Source organism: Lagopus muta, chromosome W, assembly GCF_023343835.1.
Source record: "Lagopus muta isolate bLagMut1 chromosome W, bLagMut1 primary, whole genome shotgun sequence".
In the NCBI taxonomy this organism is placed as follows: Eukaryota; Metazoa; Chordata; class Aves; order Galliformes; family Phasianidae; genus Lagopus; species Lagopus muta.
Genome location: NC_064471.1, coordinates 6082956 through 6096542, shown reverse-complemented (window position 1 = coordinate 6096542; position 13587 = coordinate 6082956). Strand labels below are relative to the sequence as shown.

At 39.7% G+C, this 13587-nt stretch overlaps 1 long non-coding RNA gene across 1 annotated transcript in view; it reads left to right on the top strand.

The window, feature by feature from the left end:
- Nucleotides 1-9187, top strand: part of LOC125686458 (uncharacterized) — a 78404-nt gene extending 69217 nt beyond the window's left edge. Inside the window, exon 3 of the long non-coding RNA XR_007373802.1 lies at nt 6831-9187. This is a non-coding gene — a long non-coding RNA (uncharacterized LOC125686458). The remainder of the gene's footprint in view (nt 1-6830) is intronic.
- Nucleotides 9188-13587: the final 4400 nt, after the last annotated feature.

Below are 13587 nucleotides of genomic sequence, written 5' to 3'. Positions count from 1 at the left end.
ACTCATCTCCTTCCCATCTAGTACTGTGTGCCTTATTTAGTCAGCCTTTTGGTTAAACTTTCTTATTAAATATTTGAATGCTGGTTTGCAAACAGGAGTACAGAGTTTTTACCGCAAAATATTACTAGGGGTTTAATATCATAATGGTGTTGTGGGAAATATCTGCAGGTTTTTCTTGCTGTCGTGCGTTTCTCTTTAAGGTAATCCAGTTCTGAGCAGCTTCGTGCTAGGCTTGTTCTGTATAAAGGAATAATTCAGATATAAACTACCAAATCTGCTGTCTGAAATTAATGGGTATCTGCAATCATCAAAATGTACAGTCTTTTTTTATTATTTTCTTCTTCCCAGAGTTTGAGCACACATCATTCTGTTGGTGTTTACTGGTGGCTCAGCACTCTGCAAGAATACTTTTCAAAGTTGTTTGAAAGTGTAAATATGTTGATTTAAAATCACTGAAATAATATTGCTTCAGGCTCTCTCTTTGTAAAATGTTGATTTAGCTCATATGTATGTTGCTCTGAAAATAATGCCTCTTATTTATTTCCATGGGAATTACAACAGATACAAAGATGACAATAACACTGTTTGGTAGAGCAAGAACAAGAGCCTGCATGCTGCTCTTGTAAAAATCTGTACCAGTGGAGGTGTTGCCACTGTCAAAACGTAGCACTCGCTACTTCACTGTGCTCGCATCTGCTGTTTGTTCTCCATAAATGTTCAGCAAGCATTGATGAATGTCAGTGGCTACAATTTTTCCTGCATGGAGGAAATCGATGGCACCTCTTTGTTTCATACTTTGCTTCCTTGTCAAACTGCCCTTCTGCTGCCATCTGCCTTATGGCAATAACTTAAAATGGAGTATTGGTGGGAACCTTCAACCTCTACTTCCATATCATCAACATCATCTCTGGAGTTGGTGTTGTAGGTAATTACCACTTTTGGACTCTTTCACCATCCATTATTAGTCTCCTGGTCTCCTACAGCTGCTGGATGCAGGTGATGTTATCAGCCTGCTGCTTGGGACCATGAAATCTGTCTAAGGGGCAATGAAAACTCTGCCTTGCTCTGGGGTTTGTTGTCTGCCTGCAGCCCTGGGGGCCCTGCAGGCTGCTGCTTCTGCTCCAGTTACCAAAGAACGTTCTGTAGAAGAGATGAGACTTGCACTCCAACCTTATAGTACCAGGGCTTTTACTGATTTAATCTTCCTTTAGGGAAGGGAACAAAGATCCTGATACTTTAATGGTATCACAGGATGCTCCAGCACAGTAAATCTACTGTAATTCAATTTCCAACATACCTGGTAGCTCCATTAAGAACTGAACAACAATATTGCATTTGTTTTTCATCTTACACTAAGCGAGTCCTTTCACAAGTCAGTTTCCCAAGTCATCTGACATCAAATTCCTCCCAAATGCAAAAGACGACTTAGTTTGGCCTTTTAATACAATAGATTTATAGCTACAGAAAAGCAAAGTTCTCTTAATACAAGCTTCAACATCCCAAAGTGAATAAAATTTATGCAGAGGCTAATATGGTCCAGTAAGAGAGAAGTTACTTAGTCTGCTTTCTGAGCAGAATTGCAACTGAGCAGACACTCAGAAAATAAAGCACTCTCCCATTCTAATGAAAATACAACATACAGAACATGGATGGAAGCACTCCAGCTTAGCTGGGAGAACTGGAGCCTTCAGATTCCCAGAAGCTGCATTAGACACCAGATACAGGCAGAAGACATTGGCAAAGCAACTGAGCACAAGCACATGAAGCAGCCAATGCACCACAGTAGGTGTTCTCATCACTGAAATATGGCAGGGAAAAAGCCATGAGTGGGGGCTCGCACGAGTCAACAGTTAACACTGTTTCCTCATGGAAGCTGACATAAAGGAGCCTGGCAGGTAGTGGAAGTATGCACCCTGATCAACACAAACAACAAAGGGAAAACGAAGATCATCCCTTCAATTGCACTCAGGTAGCCATGGGTTGTGTATGTGAAAAAAAACACAGCCAATGCAGAGTACTAATTGAGTTGGCCTGCAAAAAACAAGCAGCCTTCTATTCAGCTAAATCGTCACTCAAGGAGTAATAAGTAAAATCAAATTCTTTTCTAATTCATTTGGCACTTGTTTCTGTCTGGTTTTGAACACCCCGAGTGGTTTCTACATTGTTCTGTTACCTCAATCACTGCAATTTCAAACTGCTTGAACAAGCTTTGAACTTCTGATGCTATGTTGTTTACCCTAGGCCAAACTGCTAAAAGCCCTGAACAGCTAGCAACCACTAGAAAAGCTCTAGAAAGAGTATAGTATTAATACAGTCTCAATTGGAAAAGGTTTGTTTGTTACAGTAGTAACAAGCTTTTTATTTACCATGAAAAAAGACTCTCCTAAATTTTGAGTCCAATACTTAGATTTTCATTAATAAATAAAAAATATATATGATAAAAAATAAAAATAAAAAAGAAATAAATAGAAATTAATAATTGAATGAATATATTCTGACCTAAGCCGTTCATCGCTGACTTGTACTCCAAAGAAATATATGTTTAAAATGTTTTACTGCGTATAAATTGATTTTGTATAGTTTTCTTTTTTTGCATGTGTTTACATTGAGTAAACTCTCATTCTAAAGGAAGGCCTCAGAGCCAGACTAGCACTGTTACCACCAAGTCTTGCTATTAACTCCTTAAATTAAATCAAGACGAAGGCTTCTAATCCCAAAACTCACTTGCCATGAATGGGGTTTCTACTCCTCTATGTCTGTTAGAGGTATCTATCTCTGTTAAAAGAAAAAAAAAAAAAAAGCACCCTGCCACTCAGTGAAACAGGATGGAGATTTTCTACTCTAGAAATACACGGCATTAGCAGTAAAGAAAATGAAACCATCAAGGGCAATTTACAAAATCAAGTTTTCATAAAATTTTATATTACAAATAAGTTCTACTCACTAGTATTTCACTTCCCCTTCTTCTTCAGTGTATAGCCATCCTTCCATGTATTGTCTCCTGTTTGCACTGGTCAGAGGACCAAGGAAATGTCAATGGAACTGCCGCATGCCCTCCGGTTATACATCTGAAAACAGAGATTCCTTCACTCATATTTTACATCCATCCACTCATAAAGTGTCACACTTATCAACTTTTATTTTTATGAAAAATAAAGCATAATATTGAATCCCAGAAGAATAGTCTACAAATAATGACTCATCCTAACAATACTAGGCTAAAGCAAAAAACCTCAATGTTTCCAAGTGTTTTAACAAATAAACGTTCCTGTCTGATACTGCATTATTCAATTGGAAGAATCTTCGTGAAACTTCTTGTACCATAAGCAGGATGGTCAGTTGCCTGGTGGAACAAGTCATGGGTTTCTCATATTGAAAGGACACATTATTCCAAAGGAACTAAAAGTGTTCCATTTCCTCTAAGTGATCCAGCTGCTTCAGCTGCATGCAACAATCCAAGTCAATAATCAATTTCTCTACTACAACAACTTCTCAAGTTGAAAGGTTTTAGTATTTCAATTCCTATTTTTTACAATTTTCCATGAAAATCCACAGCAACACAAAAATGTTATCACGCTCAGAGTACTACAATAGACTGCGCCTCCTGAGGAGAGAGTCAGGACAACAGAAGAAATACCTAAGCTGCTTTAGAAAACGCATCAGTTTGTGACTGTACACTCAACAAATATACAATTAGCGGAGTGGCACAATTAGGCTGGTATTTTACAGGTTCTATAAGTAAAAAGATTATTGTGAAGGAAAGAAATAACCAAAAATAAATGAAACATTTACCCATATCCTCGGTTCATAGAAAATACTCCACAAGAAAAGAAAAACCAGAGTAAAACCCTTCCTCAGCTGAGGTCAACACTTAAATGGAGTCTAGCAGAGGTGCAGCCAGGCTCCACCCCTTCTGGTCACACAGCTGAATTGCCTTCACCTGTGCTCCCACAGCTGACTCAATGCTTGCCACAGGTGGTAGATCAGTTGTTCAGGCCGTGACTCAACAATTCCTGTATGGCAACACAGATTTTCCTATAAAATAGATTACCTATTTGTTGCTGTGTATCTTTAGTTTGTTCCAGCACCCACAGGAGAAAGCCTGATCTTTGTCATTACTGCCCACCAACTGTCGTTTAACACAAGTATGAAAGTCATTAAAACAAATCCTTTATACATTTTTTTTAACAGACTGCATTAAACAATGTTATATTTTTATATGCCCTTATCCTTGTATGGATTAAAAAGAATATCAACACCTTTACCAATATACAAGCATTTGTGATGCTTGCGTAAATACCTGTACAAAAATAAAAAATAAAAAAGGGGCAGTAAGACAAACTTGGACGATGATGCAGTATCTATTTTGCCTCAGGTGTTGGGGGTGGGGAAACATAGTGAGGCAGACACAGTGATATTTTAGATTAGAACTATTTCTTCCACAAACGTCTTGATTTTAAACTTGTACGTGACATTGCAGAGAACTTGAAGTTCAATAAAGGAAAATGAATGCACTTGGGAGCATTTTCTTAATTGGACTCTTGAACTGAAAACTCGGATGTATTTCTGGTAGATGAAATGCTTCATATTAAATGTCAAGATGTGGTAAAGAAGTGACACTTAAAATGAACTGAAAAAAGAAGCAAAACGGAAGAAATTTAAGGCAGTGTTTATTAGCTGAAGATATTCAATGCATGAAGAAATTCACATTTTTAAACTAATTCCTATCTATTCAAGATAATGACTGGGTGTGCTGGAAGTCAGTAATACAATTCGAAACCATGTCACAGTGGAAAAGGGAAAATCCTATGGAAATACCTAGCAGACCACTAACAAAACTCATAGGAACTATGAGGAGCTACTATCTTCAGCAGATCTAATTAACAATTAGACCACAATAAAGCATTTCTGCTCTATAGATACACCCTAGGGAACATTTCCCAAGACAAGTCTTTTGCTTTTATTTAAAGAAAAACTGTTTTGTTTCGATCTTTCTGAGCAGTTGCACGTGCATGCTATAGGCCAGGAGAGCCCAACTTGTCTCAGCACTAAGTGAAAGTAAACCACAGCCTTACTCAAGTTTGTATGCTCAAGGCCCACACATGTGCCTGCAAGCTGAGGGGCACGCTGCCCTGCTGCTACTATCATCAAGCTGGCTCCTGCTGCAGAGCCCCTTCCCATGGTACTACAGATAGCTCCTGGCTGCTCGCCTACTGCAGACCTCTGGGCTGCCTACCTCATCCTTCATTTTCTATACTGACCCTGGAGGTCAGTGATTCTGACCTCACTTTCAAATCGTTCCATCAGTTCAGCATGCCCTGACTCTTGCTATAGACTCACTATCCCTTTCACTCTTTGAATTATTTCCCTTAACTCATCACCTATTTTAATTCAGTCTCACCAGCTTTCTCCTTTCACCCTGTCAGACATGTTTGCATCCATCTCTCACAGTTCTCCTTCCTTTTTAAACTGATGCCGTTTCTCATGTCCACTCTGACACAGTGTCCTTTCTCTTCCTGACATCACGGTGTCTTTGCGTCCTGGGGTCTGTTCTCCTCCTGCTCTTCCGCGCCTGCTGCTGAACTAAGTGTGAAAACTCATTTTGCAGAATTCCTGCACTTTGTAACAGTTCTCCTTCTTCTTGACTTTGTCCTTTTCCTCTCAGAACAGCCCGCATTGATTCTTCTGCTGTCAGCTCTCAGTACAACTGTGACTCCTTCAAACCTACCACCCTGCACATTCTCCTCTATTCAAACTCTTATTAAGATTTTATTTGAAAAATTAATAACCTTCTCTGATCTCTTTCTTGATCAGTGAACTCACTTGCAAGTCTAGAACTCATCGCTAAAGCCTTACCAGCCCCAATTTGAGAAAACCTTCAAATTTATGATTTACTCATATTGCCTAGGATTCTCTGCCTTCGACTTTCTTGTGTCTTCCATGATCTTTCATCAGACCCGGTGCAGATTAATAGGTATAGCTTCTTTTTGCCAATCGGGTCACAATTATTTTTTCCTTCTGCCTTCAGTATCTTCAGCATCTGAAGAGTGGGATTTTTTCTTTTTTTCTCTTTCTTTTTTTCTCAGCTGAGAAGTGCTCAGGAAAGTCAGGGAAAGTCAGATCTAGAACTACTATTGTTATTAAAATTGAGACTTAGATATTACTACAGATTTACAGTCATACTGCCGGAAATGACAGAGGAAAAAGAAGGAATAAGTAAAAAGTAAACAGAGGGAGAGAAATGCAAGGCAAATTGTTGCCTGCACCAAGATTAAAGGCAGATTTGAAGAGGAAATCATAATCCTCATTGTCGATCTTTCAATTTTTTAATTTTTTTTTTTTTTTTTTTAGGATTACAACATGCCCTCATGGTTTTATCCATCACTGAGTTCTGGGGGCAGCTTCTCCCAACCCTTCCTCTTATATTTTTCTTATTTACTTTTATTGTACCATGCTTTAAAAAGGAGGTTTTAAACAGACAGACTCTGCTAGAAATATTACACTTCTGCTATCAGACAGGGCAGATTATTTTCATAAGGAAAAATATGGCTGCAGAGTTGAGTTCTTTTAATAGATGTGCATCCCAACCAGCTGGAAGTAAAGCAATCCACACGTGGCTGGCAGCAAAATGCAGATCAATGCTACATGAGGATATCTGTTGCTATTTATATCTGACACAGGTGTATATTAATTATATATTTGCTGGTAGGCAGCAAACAGTCAGACTTTAAGGGAAGCATTTATGCAAAGGTCTTCTATCAAAGATTAAAGAAAAGAAGCAGAAAGGAGACTACAAATCTCCCTCTCTCCTGTTCATCCTCACTTTCCAGGTCCAAGTTGGAGAAGAAATTGAAAATCTGGATGCTCAGAGGATTCATAAAAAAAACATTCTTTGACCTTCAACAACAAGCTACCTTCTGCAACAGAATTCTCAGGCTCAATATTCTGTCCTCAAGAAAAAGAGAAATGCTTTTGCTTTATCTGGAATTGGCTTGTACATATAAAGACATGACAGTTCCTAATAAATGCTAGCTGTCACGTAGTATACTCATAATTGTATCAGAAACAATGAACTGGCTTGACATTAACTTCACTAAGTCACTTCTGGGTCAGCTGTCTTGAAGAACAGCAGTTTTGAAGAGAACCTGCAGCAGCTTTCAGTGTATGCATTTCCGCTAGGCTCTCCTGACCGTAAGTTTAAGAAACAAAGTTTGATGAATTTTCAGAAGCCTGGGTAAAATGTTGGTTTTGCAAAATCAGGTGACTGACACTTCAAAGAATATAGAAGCGTTCTTATTTTTCAGGACACAGGTATAAAAAGTAATTCAAAAATGAAAGAATAATTTCTCAAATAATAATCAGCCAGGAACACGCAGCATTTTATTTAAATAACTAATGTTGAGCTGAACAGCTTTTACCAGTGCCCTAGCAAATTTTGATTACATCCCTGCTCACGGGAGAGGTCCCCTAAACCTGCCTGCTTGGGGCTGTGTGTGTAGCCCTGATGGAGCATAGCCCAGCAACAGGCAAGATGGCAGCTTGGTGCAGCTGTTGGCTCTGCTGTAGAAGGCAATTTTACATCTCTCACTTCATGTGAATACCCTATTTTTTTTTTTATCATTATTACTTATTTTTTAGCAGATATAGCTTAGATTAATTTCCAGCTCTTTTTTCATTTTTCTTTTTTCCCTAGATTACAATAAATATATGCCATTGCTATTCTAAATTTAGTGTAGAAACACAGAATGTTTTGTGTTGAAAGGGACCTTAAATATCCTTCAGTTCTACCCCCCTGCCATGGACCAGGCTATCACTCTCTAGATGAGGCTGCTGAGGGCCCTACCCAGACCTTAATGAACAATGGCTGTGTTTAAATCAGAAATAAAAGTCTGATATGTGATCATGCAATCTTTATTTTAATAATAACTATGCTTCTAAGGAGATTATTTATCTCCAAAGCCCCTCGTATAAGTATGAAGTATCCATACTATGCACTCTTATACCAGAAGTGATTTGGAAGCTGCATTGCAAGTGTAATTATAAAAATAATCAGCCTAAAGTCAATGTAAGTCACCATGCTTTGCCCATAACATTACATGCTTTATGAAGAGACATGTTACGTGAGAGAGCCCTTTTTTCATCTCTGTCATCTGCTTGTTGTGCATCAGCAGCTCTGTTTATGCCATTCGTGTGTGTAGGTGGTAGGAGAGTTGTCACTGTAATCGCATTTGAGAGAGGCACAACGATATTTGCATTTTTGCTCTCAAGATCATACAGCGAGGGATGCCTGTCTTTGGAAAGTGTATAGCAGGAGTGTCTGATTCTCCCCAGAAGTGGGACAGCAGTGCTAAGGACAGATTTGACTGTTGTGAACATCCCAGCAGAACAGCAGAATCCTCACGTGCAACCTGAAACACGTTTCAGCCTGCCAGAGTCCACAGGGAAGATGGTAAATTTGCCCTTGCTGCTGAGCTGCTGGGGTTTAGGGGGCTGAGGTAAGCAACAAATTTCAGCCAACGACACCATGAGAATAACAGAGGCTGAAGATTCCTCCTTTGTCATAGGCTTTGTCCTGCTTTCTGAACATCCAGTGGAGACCTGGTTTCACTGTTTCTTCGGAAGTCAGACACAACCCTTTCCTGCTTTGCTGGTACAACAACCTATGCACAGCTCAGCCTTAGGCAATAGGAAAACCTAATTAGCTCTTTCTGTGATACTTTGTAACTGAGATCTTTCCTGTGCTCATCTTTGAGACTACTCAATAATATTTTATTCCTATTTATCAGCAACATGCTTGCTAATGCATTATGGGGCACCATTAATTTCCATATACTCTAAGATTAGTCAGTGTTTCCGTTATGAAATTATCACTCATCCTTACAATTTGACTCCAATGAGAATAGTAGCTTTCAATGTCAGAGCCCAGAGTGGTTTAAATAATGGAATCGGGCTATAAAATCTGTTCAGTTTCCAGATTACATTTAAATTTATACATTTATTAAAGCAACAATATTAAAAGAGTTAAAATTGTTTTTGTTTTTGTTTTTGTTTTCCAAAACACCTTTAGTTTTACTTGTATCAAAGACTGTTCCTTTTGCACGTTTCTCTTTCCTCAAATAAACTTGTTTCTGCACTGAGTTTTCTACAAGTATTTTTTTCCAAATTAAATCTTGCAAGGATACTTACAATACAGATTTTTACATCCATCTATCACTGTACAAATAACAAATACTATTGCATGAGTAGTTGATATTTTGAATGTTGAATGGCTATGAAATTCTAAGGAACGTATGAAGATGATATCTTTCAGTCAATAGTCCTGCACCATCACATTGTATCAAAGGCAGCATTTTATATTCAAGAGACAGCTTTCTGCAGAAGAAAGATGAGAGTTGAGAGTGCCAGGAAACTCGTTTAAAGAATAAACAGCTATATTTGATGGTAAAGGTTTTGTATGAGAGAATTAGTTGTCTTCATGGTGGCTGGTGATATGGTTTTGATTTGTAATGAAGACCATTGATAACACACCAGCGTTTTGGTTGCTGCTGAATAGTTCATGCAGTCAAGTTTTCTGCTTGTTGTGCTGCCCTGCCAGAGTGGTCTGACTTCCCTCTCCCGGGGTAAAGGAGAGTCAAAAAGGTAGATGTGGCATATTGTGTGGTCTGCGATGCAGACAGTTTAAGAGGTATAGCAAAACATACACATGCAAAGCGATAAGAGGAATTAATTCACTATTTCTCATTGGCACAGGCAGCTCACAAAGATGGAGCCTCAAAAAATTCATCAACACTCATGCTTGTTTCTCTGCATAGGGACTTGTCTGGGATTTGAGCTTAGCACATCTGGGATTAGCTGCCTACCAAAGTTAAAACACTATACCAATGTTCTCAAAACTGTTTGCTTAAATACTGGTTTAAGTGCCCAGATATCATTCTTTATCAACCTGTTATTCTGCACAGGATGAGTAAGAAACTCCTAGAGAGAATTCCAAATGTTTGTAATACCACTGTGTGCAAATGCTGGTATCTGCGAATAATCTCTCTTTTTATTTGTAGCTAGCCCTAACAATCACCTACCCTGTTGATTTTACTCCCTTTATTCTGATTTCAATCAAGTTTTATAAAATAATTTCGTTCATTTCCTTGCTGAACTCAGATAATTCCATTTTACCTTTGATATTTTATATATTTATCTCTGCATATATGTGTATCACAGAATCACATAGTTTGGAACGGCCTCCAGAGGCCATTTAATCTAATCTCGTGCTCAAAGCAGAGCCACTCAGATTTTGTTCCTCAAGTAACCAGAGCATATGTGTCTAGGCAAAAACCTGGAAGTACTGAAATACCACAATCTCAGTGTGAAACATGCTTTTTTCTTAAATCCAATCTCAGTTTTCCATGTCTGCTGCCTTTTCCCCTAATACTGCACTTTGCTGGGGAGAGTATGGCTCTCTCTTCTCTATGCTGTCCTGCTACACGGTTGAAGACACCAAAAAACTCTCCCTCAACTTCAGTTCTTAAGGCTAAACAAATACAGTTCCCTCGTGTTCTCCTCCATCATCTCCTGTTTTAGGTCCCTGACTATCCTTATATTGTGTAGCGCAAAACGGAAACCAGCGTTCCTGATGGGAATCATATCTTAAGTGATGAAACAATGCTACAATTAATTCTCATTGTTTATAGATTTAAAATACTTAAATCTGTAACTCACCACTTCATATTTATGGCATTTATACTAAAGTCCTGGTGTGATTCCTTTTTCAACAGATTACATTCATGTAGCATTTGATTAAAACAGTTGAATCCTTTTCATATACCTGTCATGAAAACTAGATTCCAAAATTGTATATGCAAATAAAACTAGTTTATATTAAAATTCAGAGTTACATCATTTGATTTGTTTAGACTTCAAAAAATCTGCTACCTATTTTCCTTACAGAGTAAATACTGTTGTAAGACTGAAGTACTAAGTACAGGCCTTTGACATGGTCCCCCACCACATCCTCATCTCCAAATTGGAGGGAAGTGTATTTGATGGGTGGACGACCCGATGGATAAGCAATTGGTTGAAAGGCCGCAGACAGAGGGTGGTGGTCAATGGCTCTATGTCCAGGTGGAGGCCGGTAACAAGTGGTGTCCCCCAAGGGTCTGTCTTGGGACCGGTGCTCTTTAACATCTTTATTAATGACATCGATGAGGGAATTGAGTGCACCATCAGCAAGTTTGCTGACGACACCAAGCTGAGTGGTGCAGTTGATACGGTGGAAGGAAGGGATGCCATTCAGAGGGACCTCGACAGGCTGGAGGGCTGGGCTCGGGTGAACCTAATGAGGTTCAACACGGCAAAGTGCAGGGTTTTGCATTTGGGCCGGAAGAACTCCAGGCACCTGTACAGGCTGGGAGGAGTGGTCCTTGAGAGCAGCTCAGCAGAGAAGGACCTGGGGGTCCTGATGGACGAGAGACTGAACATGAGCCAGCAGTGCGCTCTGGCAGCTCGAAAGGCAAATGGGATCCTGGGCTCCATCAGGAGAGGGGTGGTCAGCAGGGACAGGGAGGTGATTGTCCCTCTCTACTCGGCTCTTGTGAGGCCCCATCTGGAGTACTGTGTCCAGGTGTGGAGCCCTCAGTACAAGAAAGACATTGAGATTTTGGAAAGGGTCCAGAGGAGGGCGACTAAGATGATCAGGGGGCTGGAGCACCTCCCCTATGAGGACAGGCTGAGGGAGTTGGGCTTGTTCAGCCTGGAGAAGAGAAGGCTGCGGGGTGACCTCATTGCAGCCTATCAATACCTGAAGGGAACCTACACCCAGGAGGGGAGTAAACTCTTCAAAAGGGCTGACAACAGCAGGACTAGGGGAAATGGTTTTAAGTTGAAGGAGGGAAGATTTAGGTTGGATGTTAGGGGGAAGTTCTTTACTAGGAGAGTGGTTAGGCCCTGGAACGGGCTGCCCAGGGAGGTCGTGGATGCCCCGTCCTTGGACGTGTTCAAGGCCAGGTTGGACGGGGTCCTGGGCAACCTGATCTGGATGTGTATGTTTGGTGGCCCTGCTAGGCAGGGGGGTTGGAACTACATGATCCTTGGGGTCCCTTCCAACCCGGGTGATTCTGTGATTCTGTGATCTGTGATCTGTGATACTAAGTTTTATAAGGAAGTTTAAATTGTAGGTGTTATACACAAAGACCAAAATTGCAGTGTCAGAAATTAGTAGCAAAGTACTACAATTATTATCACAAACTGAACACAAAAATTGCAATCCTACAGTGTTGCCTAAATTATTCTTTAACATATCATGAGGAAGTCCCCAAGCTATTATGACAAAGCAGAGAATGAGACAGAAACATGAAAAGATGTGTTATTTCCATCTGACAAAAGTGGGAGACAGAATGCCAAGCACTAAAATAAGTTGCCTAAGGCAACACGTGCTGAAACCAAATCTTCTGAAGCCCAGACTTACGTCTTTCAGTAATTCAAGAGCTCTGGTTTCAGTTTCTGTGCATTAACCCATATTCTAAGCAGTCATGTTTCTTCTTCTACTTAATTGAACGACAAAACTCAGGCTGCCTGAGCAGTGCAGGGCTGGGTCAGTACTCAGAAATGGACCAGGCTCCTCTGTAACCCAGATGAAACGATAAACCACAGGGATGAGAGGCATCTGGGGCATTCTGTGGGGCTGTGCTGACATAGGATGTGTTCCAGGATGTGCTCGAGGCTATACTCACAAGGATACTAAGAGCTCTCCCTAACTTGGAACAAAAAGGCCTCATCATTCAACTGTGTTGCTCAATGCTCAATACACTACCGCTCTCTTGAGTCCACCATGCAAGAAATTCTTCAGTTACTTTCTCTTTCTTTACATTTTATTCAGTGACAGTCCACTAAACGCACTAAATCCTCTCCAGAAATACATGAAGGATATGATTTTGTTCCTTCTGTATATCTTTTGACATCTCTGTAGATCTGCTGCTAGTCATGTGATATATTCACATTTGTATAAACGTACACACATAAACCACATACACTATGCTATAGAGTACATAGCAAGCAAACTTCTCAGCACAGCTGAAGTGAAAGGCTATGCAAATACTAATTCTAGTCTATGCTACAAAAACAAACAAAATCCTTAAATAAATATACCATAACATTTTCAGACAAGAAACTAGCAAATTCTTTCTGTTTCTTCAAGAGCTTTGAATGTTCCTGAGTATGCCTTTATAAATCCCAAAACATTAAGCGAAAAAGAAAATGATGCCTATAATACTACTTACTTTTTAATGTTGGCAACTGGAAAGATGCGAAATTTAAAGAAACAGAACACAACAGAATGATTTGAAATGCAGACTATTAAAAAAGTCTTTTACAGTGAGGGTGGTGAGGTGCTGGAACAGGTTACTCAGAGATGTGATGGGTGCCACATCCCTGGAGACTCTCAAGGTAAGGCAGGGGAGTTGGACTAGATGGTCTTTGGAGGTCCCTTCCACCTCTAAGGCTTCTATGATTCTGTGATTCTTTGAAAATCTCTAGTCTCTAAATTTCAGTGTTGATATCACAGGAATCAGGTAGTCACATTTCTTTACCAAAGCTTAG